The 16,632-nt window shown below is 42.4% G+C and overlaps 1 protein-coding gene across 6 annotated transcripts in view; it reads left to right on the top strand.

The window, feature by feature from the left end:
• The window catches only part of YPEL1 (yippee like 1), a 95,744-nt gene that overhangs the window by 7,917 nt on the left and 71,195 nt on the right, over nucleotides 1–16,632 (top strand). The window contains exon 1 of one of the 6 annotated variants that reach the window (XM_085860617.1): nucleotides 10,807–10,830. The exons of the other annotated variants lie outside the window; for them this stretch is intronic. The gene's annotated coding sequence lies outside the window, so the exon portion shown is untranslated. Of the gene's footprint in view, nucleotides 1–10,806; nucleotides 10,831–16,632 lie in introns of those variants that run through there. 6 annotated transcript variants of the gene reach the window in all.

Genomic DNA, 16,632 nt, shown 5'->3' with positions numbered 1-16,632 from the left:
ATCCGTCCGTGCTAAATCTCGTTGTCGTGATATCTAAAGAACCGTGGAATGGATTTTGTTCAAACTTGGGAGTAATATATATTGAGATATAGATGATCTGATTCAATTTTGAGGTCATTGGGTCAAAAGTGAAAGGTCATGTTGGATAATTGTTACCTACTCACTTGTGAATGAGTGATGGAATTTTGACCGAACTTGGCTTAAGTACACAGTGTGATGCAAAGATGAACTGCTTGGATGGCGGCATCAAGAAGTCAAAGGTCAGAGTCCATGATAGGTTTTCGTTACCACGATAATTTAAGAATGGCTGAAGGGATTTAAATAAAACTTGGTGCAAGTACTTATGATGTGATTATGTTGGCGGAGGAATATCTGGTGATGTTGAAGAGTGCTGTTCTAGTTTCTTCTGGGTAGGGTGCGCCACGAAGAGCCGTCAGGCTTTACACTAAAGAGGTCAACGATTGACCGTATCCTTGCCCTTCAGGTCCTCCCCGAACGCAAACAAGAGTATCGGCAGGGGTTGCTTGCAGCCTATGTTGATTTTTGCAAAACGTTCGATTCAGTGAATCGGGATGCCCGCTGGAGGAGTGTTGGTCTTCGTGGAGTGCCACCAAAACTGATCGATCTGATGTCTGAACTATACTTTGGTACTGAGAGTGCTGTGAGATGTGGTGATACCATCTCCAACTTACTTCCAGTTTTTACTGGAGTTCATCAGGGTGTGTATTGTCCCCCACACTTTTCAGTGCTTGTATGGACTGGATTCTGGGGAGGATGTTGGAGAGATCAAGCTGCGGTGCATCATTTGAGAATGTCATGATCTCTGACCTTGATTTTGCAGATGATGCAGTCATCTTTCCAGAGATCCTTTTTGGTGGCCCTCGATGTGCTGAATGAGGAGTCGGAGCTTTCCCGCTGGGATTACAAGTTTCTTGGGTCAAAACTAAGATCAAGGCTTTCAATGACATCTTGGATGCTGCTATCCTGTCTGTACCTGTTTGTGGTGAGGATGTCGAGGTCACAGAGATTCACTTACCTTGGCAGTGATAGTCATGTCTCTGCTGGTTGTGAGCCAGAGGTCAATAGACATCTGGGTCAGGCCTGCGGAGTCATGGATTCACTGCATCATGGGGTGTGGCAATGTCTGTACACGTGCAGGAGGATGAAAGTACAGGTCCTTGGTGCTTCCAGTCTTGCCCTTCAGATGTGAGACTTGGACTCTGACCAGGGATTTGAGATTTAGACTTGATTCCTTTGGAACCAGGTGTTTTCAGAGAATCCTTGGCTATTGCTTGTCAGACCTTGTGTCCAACGAGCGGTTGCTCAAAGAGACTCAAATGAGATTTGTTACCTGCATCGTCTGTGAGCGTCAGCTGTGGCTGTATAGACACATGGCTCATTTTCCTTATGCTGATCCTGCTCACCAAATTATCTCAGCAGGGGAGCCTCATGAGTGGAGGAGGACAATGAGCCGACCACATGCCTCATGGTTGCAGCAGGTTGATCAGCATCTCAAGGAGATGGGGATGGGCCAAGCATCTGCCTGGGGGATGGTCAGATGGATTCCTTTGGAGTACTGGCAGAAAGTGAACGTTGCGCCGTGCTGCTCCAGCGCATGCTCCCATACATGACCTGACCTGTATATTAGGGTCTGGTGATATATCTTTACACCGGTATAATTTTTCATATCAATATCCTGCATTGGAATTCAGAATATACCGGTAAACCGAAAAAAAATCAGTATGTCATCAACAAATTGAAGAAAGGTGTTTACAATCTTTAAATACCATACATGATTTTAAAAAGCTTGTACTTTGCTACACCTGGAACAGTGGAACGTATGATGTCAAGATATACCAGTAAATAGGTATAGTAGGTTTTAACTTTTAACCCTCATCACACGAGCACCGTACAAGCAATCACATTTTTCTTTGCCCTCGTAGCTGTTTTTAAACCAATTGCTAATTGGTTGTGCTTTAGCCTGTGCCGATTACCAACATGGCAATGCGCAATATTCATTCCAGCCTGTGCCGATTACCAAATGAACTCTTGGCCTGACTGCAAAGCGCTACGTCTGGCAGAAACCGAGCACAACTCATCACCCATCTACTACCATACCTACCATGAAGCATGGTGGTGGCAGCATCATGCTATGGGGATGCCTTTCAGCAGAAGGGACTGAGAGACTTGTAAGGAAAGAGAGAACAATGAATGGAGTCAAATACAGGCAAATCCTAGAGGAGAACCTGCTTCAGAGTGCATAAGACCTGAGACTGCAGGAAAAATTTACATTCCAACAGGATAATGACCCCAAGCATACAGCCAAAGCAACACTGGAGTGGCTTCAGAACAAGAACGTGGAAGTCTTTAAGTGGCCCAGCCAAAGGCCAGATTTGAATCCCATTGAGAATTTGTGGAAAGCCTTGAAGATTGCTGTTCACCGACGCTCCCCATCCAACTTGACAGAGCTTGAGCAAATCTGCAAGGAAGAATTGGAGAAAATCCTCAAATCCAGATGTGCAAAGCTGATACAGACATACCCAAAAAGACTCGAAGCTCTAATTGCTGCCAGAGGTGCTTCTCCAAAGTATTGATTCAAGGGGCTGAATACTTATTGACACAAGACATTTCAGCTTTTCATTTTTAATTTATAATCTGTAAAATCATATTTTCCTTTTCATTATGGGGTATTTTGTGTAGATCAGTGATAAAAAAATTTTTTAACCCATTTTTAATTCAGGCTGTAACACAACAAAATGTGAAAATGTCGTGGGGTGTGAATACTTTCTGAAGACAATATTAAAGGTACAAAAAAATTGATCTTCTATCGACTCCACATTGTTCATTTGACAAAATGGCGGATGACACTATGCACGCCATTCCTTGCAAAATCAGTTACTTATTTGTACAAGGACATTTGCCCGCCCCACAGCCTCCAACAAATCTCTGCTCTGAGGCATTCAAGAAATTTCTCCCTCCTACACTATGATAGACAGCTGCTGTTAGGAGATGGTTCCCTCCCTCTTAGTGTGGGAAATCAGGGGGAGAGAGAGAGAGTAGGCAGCGAAACCTGAGGCTTTCTCCCTCACACTGTTGGGAACCACCTGAGTGTACAGAGGAGGAGAACAAAGAGACAAGAAAACATCATTTCGGGTAACATTTTACAGTGACTCCTTATCTTAAACAAACACTTAACAAGCAGAAGAAGTTCTAAAATGAAACTTTAATATACGTATCGTCTAAGATCTTAATTTAACTATTGCCCTGAATCTTTTCTGGACTGACTAGATAGGAAAGCTTTTCTCCAACGCCAGCCTCGGATGAGGCAACACCTGCCATTCTTTAATAAATGGGAACCCCTGGCAACCTACAAAGCCCTTGTCCATAGGTCAGTAAACTATTGCTTTTACCTATGGCCTACTTCCTGGTTTCTCTCTCTCGCTCTCGCTCTCTTACTCTATCTGTTTGTTCTTTCCTTGATTGTTGCATCCAACTGTTGCTCCACTTACCCCAGTGTCATTGCAGTTCCTTTTCACCCTCTTATCGCCTCTATTTCATGGATGAGAAAGTTAATTGCTGCTGCTCCCCAACCTCTTGCACTGCTGTTCCCAGATGTTATTTTGTTGTTGTTTCTGCTGCTCACAGAACCCTTGTGGAGCATGCTGCACACATGCTCCACCCTTCGTCCCCTTTTGAACGGTCTATCAATCCGATGGCCAGTTCAAGTAATTGCACGTTTGCATCTGTCAACAGGAGTGGAAATGAAAATGCATGTTCAAGTGTTCGGCCAGTCCAGAAGGCCAGTTTTCCAATATCTGTGTTGATTCTTCCATTGTCTACTAACACCTTGTGTTGCGAATACAGTAACTGTGTGTGTATAAGGTCCACCTAATTAGCCTTGGAATGTTGTCATGTTATTATTATTTTTTATTTATTCTGGTGCTGTTTTCATATAAACACGCTATGCTGTATAATTTATGGCGATAGTGAAGGATCTGTTCATTTATTGTGTGCCAGCAGAACGTTATTGTTTATTATGGGTCAAAATGGTCCTTGTATATTATACAAGTGAAATTTTATTTCTTTATTTTTGAAAAATGTGTGATGTTGGTGTGGCTCACAATGGCAAAAAGTAGAATAACAAGGTAGGGATTATGGCAAAACGACAACATTTGATGCATTTTGGATGATAACGCCTACATCAGTTTATAAGGCATCCCAACATTATTTTGAAAGCGCTTAATTGGTTTGCTGTTTGTGCACAACACAGACCCTCCCCCCCTCCCCCTCCACCACCTCACCCATCTCCCCCACAAGTCTCTCTGTCAACAAATCCAGTGTTGTGAATCCATTCGAAATTACTCATCATAAGATAAACAACAAACTTCATTCAAGATGAAACAAAGATGTAGAGATGCCTCGTATGGCTTGATAAGGAAAAGCTAATTTACTGGGTTTGTTCTCCAGAAATGAAATGTTGAATTATCTCTTTATACAATCGTCTAGACTGTGGTATTTCTTTATTTTCCTGTTTGTTACTTACGAAATCATAAGATTTCGTAAGTATATTGATGACTTCCGTCCTCTGTTTGTGTGTGTGTGTGTGTTTGTAGGCACGATAACTCGAGAACGGAAGAAACTACCAATGTCAAATTACACCACGTGATTCAGGAGGGTGATGGCTAGTGCTGATTAGATTTTGGTCAAAATCGGTCAAAGGTCAAGGTCACAGTGAGGTCAAACATTCGATTTTTGATGGTTTGGTACAGAATCATCGTAGAAACTTCTGGTTTGCGTTGCTACCTTCTCTTGAGACAGCTTTTATTAGACAAGGTCAGAGGTCAAGTTGACGATTTTGTCAGTACCAGTCTATGACTGTTTGTTTGTTTTTGCTTATGTATTGTATTGTTAGCCACCATTGCATCTTTGAATCTGTATGGATTCTTATTTTTTTGGATTCTTTTTCTTTTTTTCTTTTTAGGTCATCTCTACCGAGATGACCTTATAAAGCCGGACCAAATGTCCGTCCGTACGTCCGTCAATTTTTCTTTCCGATTTTGATGAAACTTAGTATGTGGGTAGAGGTCGATGAGTGTTGCACAACGATATAACTTTTGTCCGGGTTCAAGGTCAGGGACGAGGTCATGAGGTCACGTAAGTTATAAAAATCGCCATTTTCTAAACCTATCTAGTCTGCCATTCTACAAGATATTCGGCAACTGTTTATTGATTATGATATTAAAAAATATTATCTTGTATCTAACCGGACAGATTTTTGAATTTCCTTCCCGTTTTATCGTCACGTGATCTGGCGCCGTTGTGATTCGCAAAGAAGGAAGGAGAAATGAAATATAAATATAAAACGCATTTTTAGCCTTTTATATTTATACATTTTCCGCCGAAGGTGCAAAAGTTTCAAAATATAATTTCGTGTGCACGCGCCAAAATGCCGAGTCCCCTTTAACCAAACTGCGTAGTAGAACTGTGCAGTAGTCCGGTCATGGCGTCTAAGCAGTGGCCAGCGTGGTTCAGATTGACTGTGGTTTCTGGGGCGAAGGTGATTGTTAAGAAGTATGTCGGCGGTATAAATTCGAGTGACTGGATTGGTGATTTAATCACGCAAAATCTTGACAACGAATATTCTGGCCAAACGATTGCATCAATTCAGTGCATCAGCAGGGATGATTCGCAGGCTCCTCTCGATCGTGCCGATATCTAACATAATCACCGGCGGACATAGGGCTGCAGGCTGTGGGGCGAGGCCACGGATCCCGGATGAGGGGATAAGTGATAAATGATGCTACATGCTTCGGGCTTTCTGATTAATATATCAATGAGTACATTCCATAATTAATCAATTAATAATTAACTAGCATAACCCGTGCTCTGCGTGACATGTTGGGGTGGGTGTGTTTGAGAAAGGAACTGATGCAGAGTATCAGTAGTAATTTTACTTTAATGCAGTAAGTGGAATATGATTTCACTGCTTCAGAACCATTTTATTTACTTTTTTGTACCATGCACCTCGTATGGTCTTTGAGATAATGTAAGCCGAATATCACGTTACTCGAGCGCAGAACAAAGTCGAAGATAGCGCGACACGAAACCACAAACTCGGAAATAATATACAAGATGAATCTGGCATACAAAATGCTTTTTCATACCTGATATGTTACTTTGTGCAGTGTCACGAAACTTCTGTGGAATTAATAATTCATGAATTTGCGAGCTCTAACGATTTTTCAAACCTCAATATCTCTATAAATACTTGACCAATTTTCATTCTGAAAGTTGCATTATAATCTACAGGATTATCATAATCTCCGAGAGCTAAGCCTATGTTTTCGTTTTTTTTCTACAACCGGAAGTGAAATGTCCCCAGAGAGTGGATGGACCGGAAAACCACGTATTGCACTTGCTGGTGATTCTGATGTGTTAATCCGGGTACTAAATGAACAATACGTATTTATTAATTATGTCATTAGTAGTGTTATCCTAGTGTATCTCTGTGAACTATTTCAATCTGAACGGTTAGTTTGGACTGTTTCACGGCTACCTGAACTGAACATTGAGAACTTGTGGTATTTATAGAGATGACCGTCACCCCCACACGGGGATAATTTTTTTACTTTCTTTGTTTTTTTTTGCTGATTATTATTCGTCTTCTTGCATTTGGCTGCTGGGTAACTATCATTTTGTTGGGGTGTGACTATGCTGCTGTTGCTGTGCCTCTATACCAGTGCACTGGTACTCATTTCGCTGACCTCGGAAGGATGACAGGTTGAGTCATCTCCACCTGGTGTTACTTCAGCGACCAACAGGGCTCAAACTCGGGACCCGAAGATCCCAAGCCAGCCATCCTAACCACTAGGCCAACACTAGGCTTTAGTTGACATCAGTCCAACATGATTTTGTGGTGGCCATGTATCCTTTGAGCTGTGTAGCCTGGGTTTGAATCTTGACCCATCTCTCAACTGCGAGATTGGTGTTTCGAAAATGTGGCGTTGCATCATGAAGAACACTGTCTCTGAGCTGGATATCCTGTCTACTGGTTCATGAAAGACTTGGGCCAAAAATATTCCTCGGCTCATTGGGAGATTCTATTGATCATCAAGGCCTTGGTTTCCACGGCATCAAGCTGAGCAAGGTATGAGGCAGAGGTGCCAGCCCAGATGGGCGAGGCGGTACTCCATCAATCTGCGGATGAAGGCCTAGTCGGTGGACAAGAGTTCAGGTGTGCAAGGAAGGACTTTGCATGAAGGAGGGTGCTCATCCGGTGGCTGACTTTGGATGCCAACTTTGAAATGAGTCATGCCCAAGAAAGATCCTGGCTGATAGTGAGACCTGAGAGTTTGAGTGACAACTTCTTCAAGAGGATTGTTAAGAAAGTTGATATAGTTTACTATAGTGTCTTGTGTGTGAGATTTGTCAGGATTGAAAGGCATGTTCCAAGTGTTTGACCATCTTGTGATTTTTTTTTAAATCAAATTTTTTTGTTAAATCAAGGTTTGAAGACTGGGAAAAGGCTGCAACCTGCCTGTCTGAATGATGGGGAGGTGTCACGGCAGAGGGTTGAGTGTTGTCATCAGTAAATAGATGAAGGGGAATTTCCAGAGTCAGAGAGATAGTTGATGAAGATAAGGAATAGGATGGCAACTAGAACACTGACTTGGGCCACTCCAGCCTTGACAGTGAGATGCGATAGGATTCTGTTGAGAGCCACATATTAGTTATGAGAGGAGAGGAAGTCAGAAAGCTATGTGTGGAATTGGCCTTGAATGCCAGAGGCAGAGAATTTGAATAGCAAGGTGGGGTGCCAGACTGTATTGAAAGTTGGAGATACATACAGTACCTTCAGAAAGTATTTACACCCCTTGACTTTTGTCATTTTGTTGTCTCTGCCTGAAAATAAAATGGATTAAATTGAGATGTTTTTTAAAAAAAATTTTTGGTTACCAATTTACACAAAATACCCCATAATGACAAAGTGGAAACGTGTTTTAAAATTTTTATTTTTTACAAATAGATAAAAAATGAAAAACTGAAATGTCTTGCTTCATTAAGTATTCAACCCACCCCCCCCCCCCAAGCCAATGTAGAAGCACCATTGGCAGTAAATACAGACGATTACAGCTTCGAGTTTTCTTGGGTATGTCTGGATCAGCTTTGCACATCTGGATTTGGGGATTTTCTCCCAATCCTTGCAGATTTGCTCAAGCTCTGTCAAGTTGGATGGGGAGAGTCGATGAACAGCAATCTTCTAGTCTTTCCACAGATTCTCAATGGGATTCAAGTCTGGGCTTTCGCTGGACTACTCAAGAACTTTCACGTTCTTGTTCCGAAGCCATTCCAGTGTTGCTTTGGCTGTATGCTTGGGGTCATTGTCCTGTTGGAATTTAAATCTTCACCACAGTCTCAGGTCTTTTGCACTCTGAAGCAGGTTCTCCTCAAGGGTTTGCCTGTGTGTGGTTCCATTCATTGTTCCCTCTATCCTTTCAAGTCTCCCCGTCCCAGCTGCTGAAAGCTACCCCCAGAGCATGATGCTACCAACACCATGCTTCACAGTAGAGATAGTGTTAAATAGGTGATGAGCTGTGCTCAGTTTCCACCAGATGATGCGCTTTGCATTCAGGCCAAAGAGTTCAATTTTCATCTCATCAGAACACAGAATCTTTTGCCTCCTGCTCTCAGAATCCTTCACGTGCCTTTTTGCAAACTCCAGGCATGCTGTCACGTGCCTTTTTCTCAGGAGTGGCTTTCGTGTGGCCACTCTCCCATAAAGCTGAGATTTGTGAAGTGCTGCAGAAACTGTTCTCCTTCTAGCAGATTCGCCCTCAGCCAAGGATCTCTGTAGTTCTATCATTGGGTTCTTGGTCACCTCCTTGACCAAGGTCCTTGTCCAGTTGCTCAGTTTGGTTAGACCAAACTCAAGGTTAGGTTAGCTATCAACTATCAACTACGAGAATCTGCTTGGTTAGTTTGGTTCGGTTAGCTCAAGGAAGAATCTGGGGAGTTGCATATTCTTTCCATTTCCCAATGATGGAGCTCACTGTGCTCTTGGAAACATTCAATACTCCAGAAATGGTTTTATAACCTTCCCTGCATCTATACCTCCTCGCAATTATTTCTCAGTGTACTACAGCCAGTTCCTTGAACTTCATGGTGGAGTTTCTGCTGTGACATGCACTGTCAACTCTTGGACCTTATAAAGAAAGGTGTGTTTCTTTCTCAATCGTGTCCAATCAATTGAATTTGCCACAGGTGGACTCCAATCAAGTTACAGAGACATCTCAACGATTATCAAAGGAAATTGGATGCACCTGAGCTCAATTTGGAGTGTCATAACAAAAGGGTTGAGCATTTCTTGACCCAAGACATTCCAGGTTTTCATTTTTATTTAATTTGTAAAAAATTTTGAAAAAACATCTTTTCACTTTGTCATTATGGGGTATTTTGTGTGGATTGGTGTCAATTTTTTTGAATCTAATCCATTTTAAATTCAGCCTGTAACAAAAGTCGAGGGGTGTGAATACTATCTGATGGCACTGTACGTCTCGAGAAATGGCCCTGATCTCATGTCTGTGTTTGAGCACCTCCATCCAATTTTGGGAGAGTGGATGCATGTCCAAGGTAGAGTGACCTGGTCTGAATCTGAATTGTGATTTGAGATGAGGTTGCTGGAGAAAATTAAGGCTTTCATATCAACTGTGATGATGGATTCCATGACCTTGCTGATGATTGGAAGCAAGCTGATAGGTCTGTTGGATCCATTAAGGGGATCCTTTTTGGGAAATGATCGGGTGAAAAAACCCCAAAACAAAACAGAAAGAGGAAGTGCAAGAGCAGCGGAGCAGGATTTTAGGACACTTGAGCTGCTGCCGTCTAGCCCAGTTGCAGAATCGGAGTTAACAGTTACCAGAAACTTCTACACCTTCTCAGGTGCAAAAGACGGAGTCCATGAGGTGTTGTGTGTGTGATTGGGTAGGAGGAGTAGGAGGAGGAGATGGGGACCATACTCTGTGCAGAGCGTTGTTGCTGCTTAAGCAGTCTCCTTGGCTATTGGGCACAATCCTGGACGGGTCGCCACTCCGACACAGTATACCAGCATGCTGCCACTCATTTTGCCGCCTTCGGAAGGATGACAGGCCGAGTTAACCCCACCTAGTATTAATTCAACAACTGAGTGAGATTTGAACTTGGGACCCTTGGATCCAAAGCCCACCACCCTAACCATTAAGCCAACACCAGGCATACTGGGTAGGGTGGGTACAGAGAGTGAGTGTTTGGGGACAAGATTTGGAAGCAAACACAGAATTGAGCCATTCGGCCATCTCTTATGTAGAGTTGGCTGTGGTGCAATTTGAAGTGAGAGGGGGGGGCACACCCCAGAGGCAGATTTAACTAGAACGAAGTCGATGGCGCACCATCGCAAATCCCCATGCTTCCCACCGAAAGAAAAGTTGAAAGCTGGCAAAAAGTTCGATTTGGAATGACCCAATATCAAATTTTGAGTAAAATGTTTTTCCCCATTTTGACCTCTGACCCTAAGTCCCAACCCCCTGGGACATGAACAAGGGGTCAAATAAAAAAAAAGGTTATGTATATCATGCGTCTTTCAATGTTAATTGTACATACAAAGTTTCAATAAAAACGTAGCCCATAATTGCATTTTTTGTACATGACCGTTTGTCCCCAGGGGGAGGGGCCAAAAATGACCCTGCTCTTGTACCTTCCTGCCATGTGGTGGTGATCATGACCAACTTTGGTGAATTTCTGCCCAACCGTTTAAAGGGCTGTCACACCTTGACGTTTTAACCAGCGTATGGCAAGGTATCAAAATGTATGTAAAACGCTGGTGTACGCTGAACTATTCATGGTTTTTTTTTTTAAGTTTTGGGCATATAATAACGTGTTGGACGTATGCATAACGTATTAGTAACGTACACAGAACGTTTCAATCACATATAGATAACTTAAACCAACGAATGCTGAGCATGTTGTCGGCGTTCACAACCTATACCCAACGATAGTCTAACTTATGCATAGCGCGGCAGTGTATCGCCGACGATCACGTGGCGTAGGCTATTAATAGGCTGCGGCTCGACGATTCAAATCATAACCGCACTAGACATCGAAGTGTGAAGCCGCTGTCACACTTTGACGTTTTAGCCAGCGTATGCCGACGTATGAAAAATTTGCCAAACCAAGCTGGTACACGTCGAATACGTTATGGGTAAGTTTTGTATATGTTAAGAGCACGCTGGCATACGTCGTCATACGTCGATAAATTTTCAGCATGTTGAAAATTTCTCGACGTACTCGGCGTATGACACACGTTCCGCATACGCTGGCCATAAGTTGTAGGCACATTACGCGATCGTTGACACACGTCGACACACATTACTTGTACGTTACTCATAAGTCGAAACACGTCAATGTAATGGTTAGCGTCAGTGTTCCAGACCCCCTGTTTTTTTTTTCTTCGGCATGACGGTGATGTTGACACTTCGATTTCTAGTGCGGTTATAATACAATATAATTAATAGGCTGCCGCTCAATGATTTAAATCGTAACACTGACGATCATATCATAACGATCTAACACTGACGCTAACCATTACCTCGGCGTGTTTTGACTTATGAGTAACGTGTACCAACGATCTCGTAACGTGCCTACAACACGTTACTCATAGGTTAGAAATAAGCTACGGGTACGCTAAACATTACCTCGACGTGTTTCGACTTGTGAGTAACTTACAAGTAACGTGTGTCAACGATCGCGTAACGTGCCTACAACTTATGGCCAGCATTATGCGGAACGTGTGAGTCATACGCTGGCATACATTGAAAAATTTAAAGCATGGAAAATTTGTTTAATAGCTCGGTGTACTACGACGTATGCCAGCGTGCTCTTAACGTATACAAACTTACCCATAACGTATTCGATGTGTGCCAGCGTTTTAGCCAAATTTTTCATACGTCAGGCATACGCTGGCTAAATCGTCAAGGTGTGACAGGGCCTTTAGGAGGTGATGGCATGGCGGACAGACAGACGGAGCCGATTACAATAGCTCCCGTTTATTTTTTTAATTATTTTTCAAAAAGCGTGGGATAACAAGGTGCTACTAGGTTTTAGAGGAGAGACAAGTTTGAAAGTCAATCTTGAGTTTGGACAGATTTGTTTTCTGTCTCTACTGAGAGTGGACACAGACTTCTTGTGGGCTTTGTGGAATTAATGATCTGGAATTGCCTTCGGTCGGGTTTGGCTTCCAATTTCTTTTTGTCGAGGTATGTCAAGTCGGTAATCTATGTTGACCATCCCAGAAACATTGAACACTTTTATGGAGGCAGTGGGGGTGGGGGGGGGGTCGTAATTGTGTTGAGTGACAGCAGCCGTTTTGAGAGCTAGCACTACTTGCTACGAATGGCGACTAGTCTAGAAAATGCGGCCCAAACATGGCTCGTCTTAACTAAACCCGGTTATCTTACCACACCCAATGGGCGTCTCCTACAGCAGTACAAACAAAAGAGGAAATGGGAACAAAAACAAAAAGTGACAAAACCTCTAAATTTGCATGCTGGAATGTTCGCACATCTACATTCGGGTGAAAATGGCAAAGTTTAGATGACTACAATCACCCTGAAAGACATCACCTTCGTAGCCAGCGAGCTCGCTCGATTGGATATTGACATTGCATCACTTGGTGAAGGTCGCTTCGCAGAGCAGGGATCATCCTGGTCAGGGACAGGCAAAGATGAAAATGCCTTTCAGGTGTTTGATTGATGATTAAAAACTCCATTGCCTTACAAGCTGATATAGTAACCAAAGAAGGCTTCCACCATGACTTGCACCACCTCCTACTGAAGGTTGACTCCAAGGATAAACTTGTACTTGGGGATTTCGATGCAAGTGTTGTAAACGTGTGTATGGTGGACATGGAATTGGCAACTGTAATGCCAATAGCTGACTTCTGCTGGAGTTCTACACAGAGCATGAACTGCATATCACCAATTCTCTATTCCAGCAGAAAGTCAGATTAAGAGCATCTGGAGGCATCCATGTTCAAAGCACTGGCACCTTGTGGATTATGTTCTCGTGCACGTATGGGACATACTACACGCCAGAGTTATGCTTACTGCTGATTGTTACAGCGATCACAGGCTGGTTCGAGCCAAAATTGCCATTAAAATCAAATTGCCACCCAAAATAAAAGGTCCACACAGCAACAGCGGAGTTGAGGGACAAAAGGTAGTGAGGCTTGAAGAAAGGAATGAGAGTGAGAGCAATGTTTTATATGCAGTGCTTTCACATTTGCTCGAGGATGTTGAAAATCCCACAACTCCTCTGTGAAGAGTCAGTGAGTTACTTACTGCTGGCATCCTGAACAAATTCTGATTTCCTTCTCAGAGTCCTGATGGGAAGGCAATGGCAAACCGCTCAATACAATTTGCTATAAGACTGCTTCATCAGCATAGAACCACACCTTGGGTAGACCGCACAGAGAGAGGTATCATCAATGTCGGTTGTTTATCATTGCAAAGTTGTCCTGGTATTAATATTAAATTGCAATAAAATCGACTATTGGTAGAAGGTTGCATGAACTGCACAATTTGGTTGTGCCTTTCAATAAATGGAAGTTGTGGTGGAATCGTATTTGGCATTGCTTTGCAGTGTTCAATTTTATCACTGGTCCGCTGACCGATGGCCGGCAGTAACACCCAGGAACCGGTAAACGTCACAAGCTGCTGGTCCTTTGACAACTGAAAAATATGACTGTGAAAATAACTTTCAAATCCATCCCTTTGTGGTGCTCGTCGATCATGTTAGCCTTGGGATGGTGATCAGTGAAACCATTAAGTCAATGACATCTACTAATGCTGTGTCAACAGCGATTTTTCTTAATAGTAAATTTAACGTAGTAAATTTTGTTGACCAATGGACTGACTCAGCAACTTTTTTGTCAGTATTGAAAACGACTGAAAAATGGCAAGTCCCAGTTGTGACCGATCCAAATTATTTTACGGAGGATGTCAGGACAAGACTGCCGAGTGGAGCATGTGCCAACTCATGGAGCTTATGGTCCACACCCAGCTCCTAGCATCAGGTCTTTTTGGTGACATCATAGCACGGGAGAGAAGTCGTGCCCTCTCCGCATGTTTATTGCACTTGCAGTATCGAATCCAGATGGAATATGGCAATTTATAAAGGGTACGAGAGTACAAAATCAGCACTCTGTCCTCTGATGAAGAGAATGCTCAGCAATATGACCATTCAAAGTTGGCATGTTCCTGTCGAGCATTGTTGGAATCGATGCACTCACTTCTTACTTAAATTGACCTTTCCAAAAATGTGATAATTTGCAAAATATGCAAGAAAACGCAATCAATTAATTTTAAAATAATTGTGATTTAATTGACATAAAATAAACATTTTGTTTATTGAACCATAATTTCTTGAATTGTGATGTTATCATCAAAATGCCGCTTCTGCGGACCAGTGAGGTTTTGATTTTACTCCTTCGGATGGCCATTGAAAGCTGAAAATTTTAAGATCAAACTTTGCTCTGTCTTCTTTGCCTGTTTTCGATACTCACAGGATGTGTTGATTATTTATTTATTTATTTATTTATTTATTTATTTATTTAGTTAGTTGTATTTTCTGCCTCCTCAACAAAGTGGTGAACCACAGTGTGAATGTGCTCTTTCTGTGTATACATATGGTAAGGATTTGGTCATGTGGTCATCCCCAAACCACCACAGCGGCTTTTCAACATAACTCCGAATATGGTTGAATGACCTCTTCCTCATTCTGGGAAAAAAAGAAAGGCCTTTTGGTTGCTACTCAGACTAATTCCACGAGCATACTAACTAAATGCACAAAACTTGACACTGTACTCATAAAGTCAACATCATGGTGAAATCCAAATAAGAATATCTGCTGCTGTGCCTATGTTCACTGTGACAAACTTGTCAGAGTTATTTGCTTGTTATATTCACACCAGCATTATCTTGACAGAGCTCTGGCTCTCTTTGGGGTTTTATATTTTTTTATATACAAGGGTTAGGGTTATTGAAGAGCAATGGCAAACTGATCAATATAACTTGCTACGAGACTGCTTCAGCCACATGGTTTACTCAATAAAATGGTTTACGCGTCGTTGAAAAAAAAAAAAAAAACAAAGCAGGAGGTTTACTTGTACTAACAGAGTATTTTGGGGGTAACAACAAAAATGAGTCATGAGGGCCTCAAGATAAATGATTGTGAACTGGGTTGGATTGTGGAGAGTAGAGGAAAGGAGAGGGCAGGAGGAGCAAGGCCCAGCTATTTAAGCTTGTATAAAGCAGAGCACACCTACTTGCCACCTGTGGGAAGGTGACAGTCCTTGAGATTCCAATGGTGCAGAAGGCCTCGTTTCTGATCACCTCAAGAGGAGCAAGGTGGAAATCGGGAGCATCCGCCTTGACTGTGAAGCCATACTCTGATGTTGCTCCGTATGAAAGCCTTGTACATGGTGATGAGCTCAGTGCGTCTCAGCAATGCCTTAGATGTATGGAGAATGCCGACCCTTTGATGCGAGTTTGGTAATATGATACTCTCAGGAAAGGTTGTGGCAGATAGCCCAAAGAGTTCCAGCAACTGCACCTCTTTCAGTGGTTTCTCCAGATAAGTGGATTGGATTGTGTTGCAGCATGTGATTTAACAGAATTTGATGTCAACTAGCTGATAAGCTGCTTATCTTATCCAGGTCTGACGAAAGTGATTCAGTATCAGCCTGTCTTTCACGAGAGTGATATATATATATATATATATATATATATATATATATATATATATATATATATATATATATATATATATATATATATATATATATATATATATATACTATTGCTTTTCCCCAGGTTGTAGTCATTGGCAAAATGGGAAAGTTGGTTTTTCAAGTCTCTGTGGTGTAATAGTTCTAGCATCTGATCCGAGTCTGGGAGGTTGGCAGTTCAAACCCCGACCAAGTCATCTCAAAGACTTAAAAAAAAAAGGTACTTGCTACTCCCTTGCTTGACACTCAGCATTTAATGGGATAGAGCAGGGAAAATCCTCATTGGTTGGTGTCCATGGGGAGGAGGGAATTCCTTCTGAGGAAGTGCCCAACTGAGTGCGGAGAGAAAAGCAGCAGCATTGATTGTTGTGACATCACTGGTACCCACAGTATTCCGAGAAATGATGGCACTTCCACCAAGGTGTGCGTGCGTGCACACGTGCACCATTCATTCGAGCCTTCGACTTTGTATATAAAGAAATATATCGGATTGATCAAGTATAATGTAGATCCTCATCCACTGCCTTGTGAAAAGCCAGCTTGAAGGGAAAGATCATGGCTGAGGACACCATCACAGGCCACTTTGCCTCTTCTCATGGAGGAAGCCGGACAACCACTTGAGGAGGGTGCTCTGAATACCAGATGAAACCAACTTGGAAACTAGAAAGCATCTCAATTTAGGGTCCATCCACATCGGATTTGTACTCAAACTAAACCTGAGGAAAAGAACAGCAAAAAGAAAAAGTAACATTGGTATTCTCCATATTCTCATGACAAGGGTTTGTTGAAAATTTGATGACAAAAACTCAAATGAT

This window comes from Eptatretus burgeri, chromosome 16 (assembly GCF_056783735.1).
Source record: "Eptatretus burgeri isolate ZD-2024b chromosome 16, Ebu_testis_v1, whole genome shotgun sequence".
Taxonomy (NCBI): domain Eukaryota; kingdom Metazoa; phylum Chordata; class Myxini; order Myxiniformes; family Myxinidae; genus Eptatretus; species Eptatretus burgeri.
The sequence above is the reverse complement of the archived record's forward strand: the minus strand, read 5'-3'. Positions and strand labels throughout refer to the sequence as shown.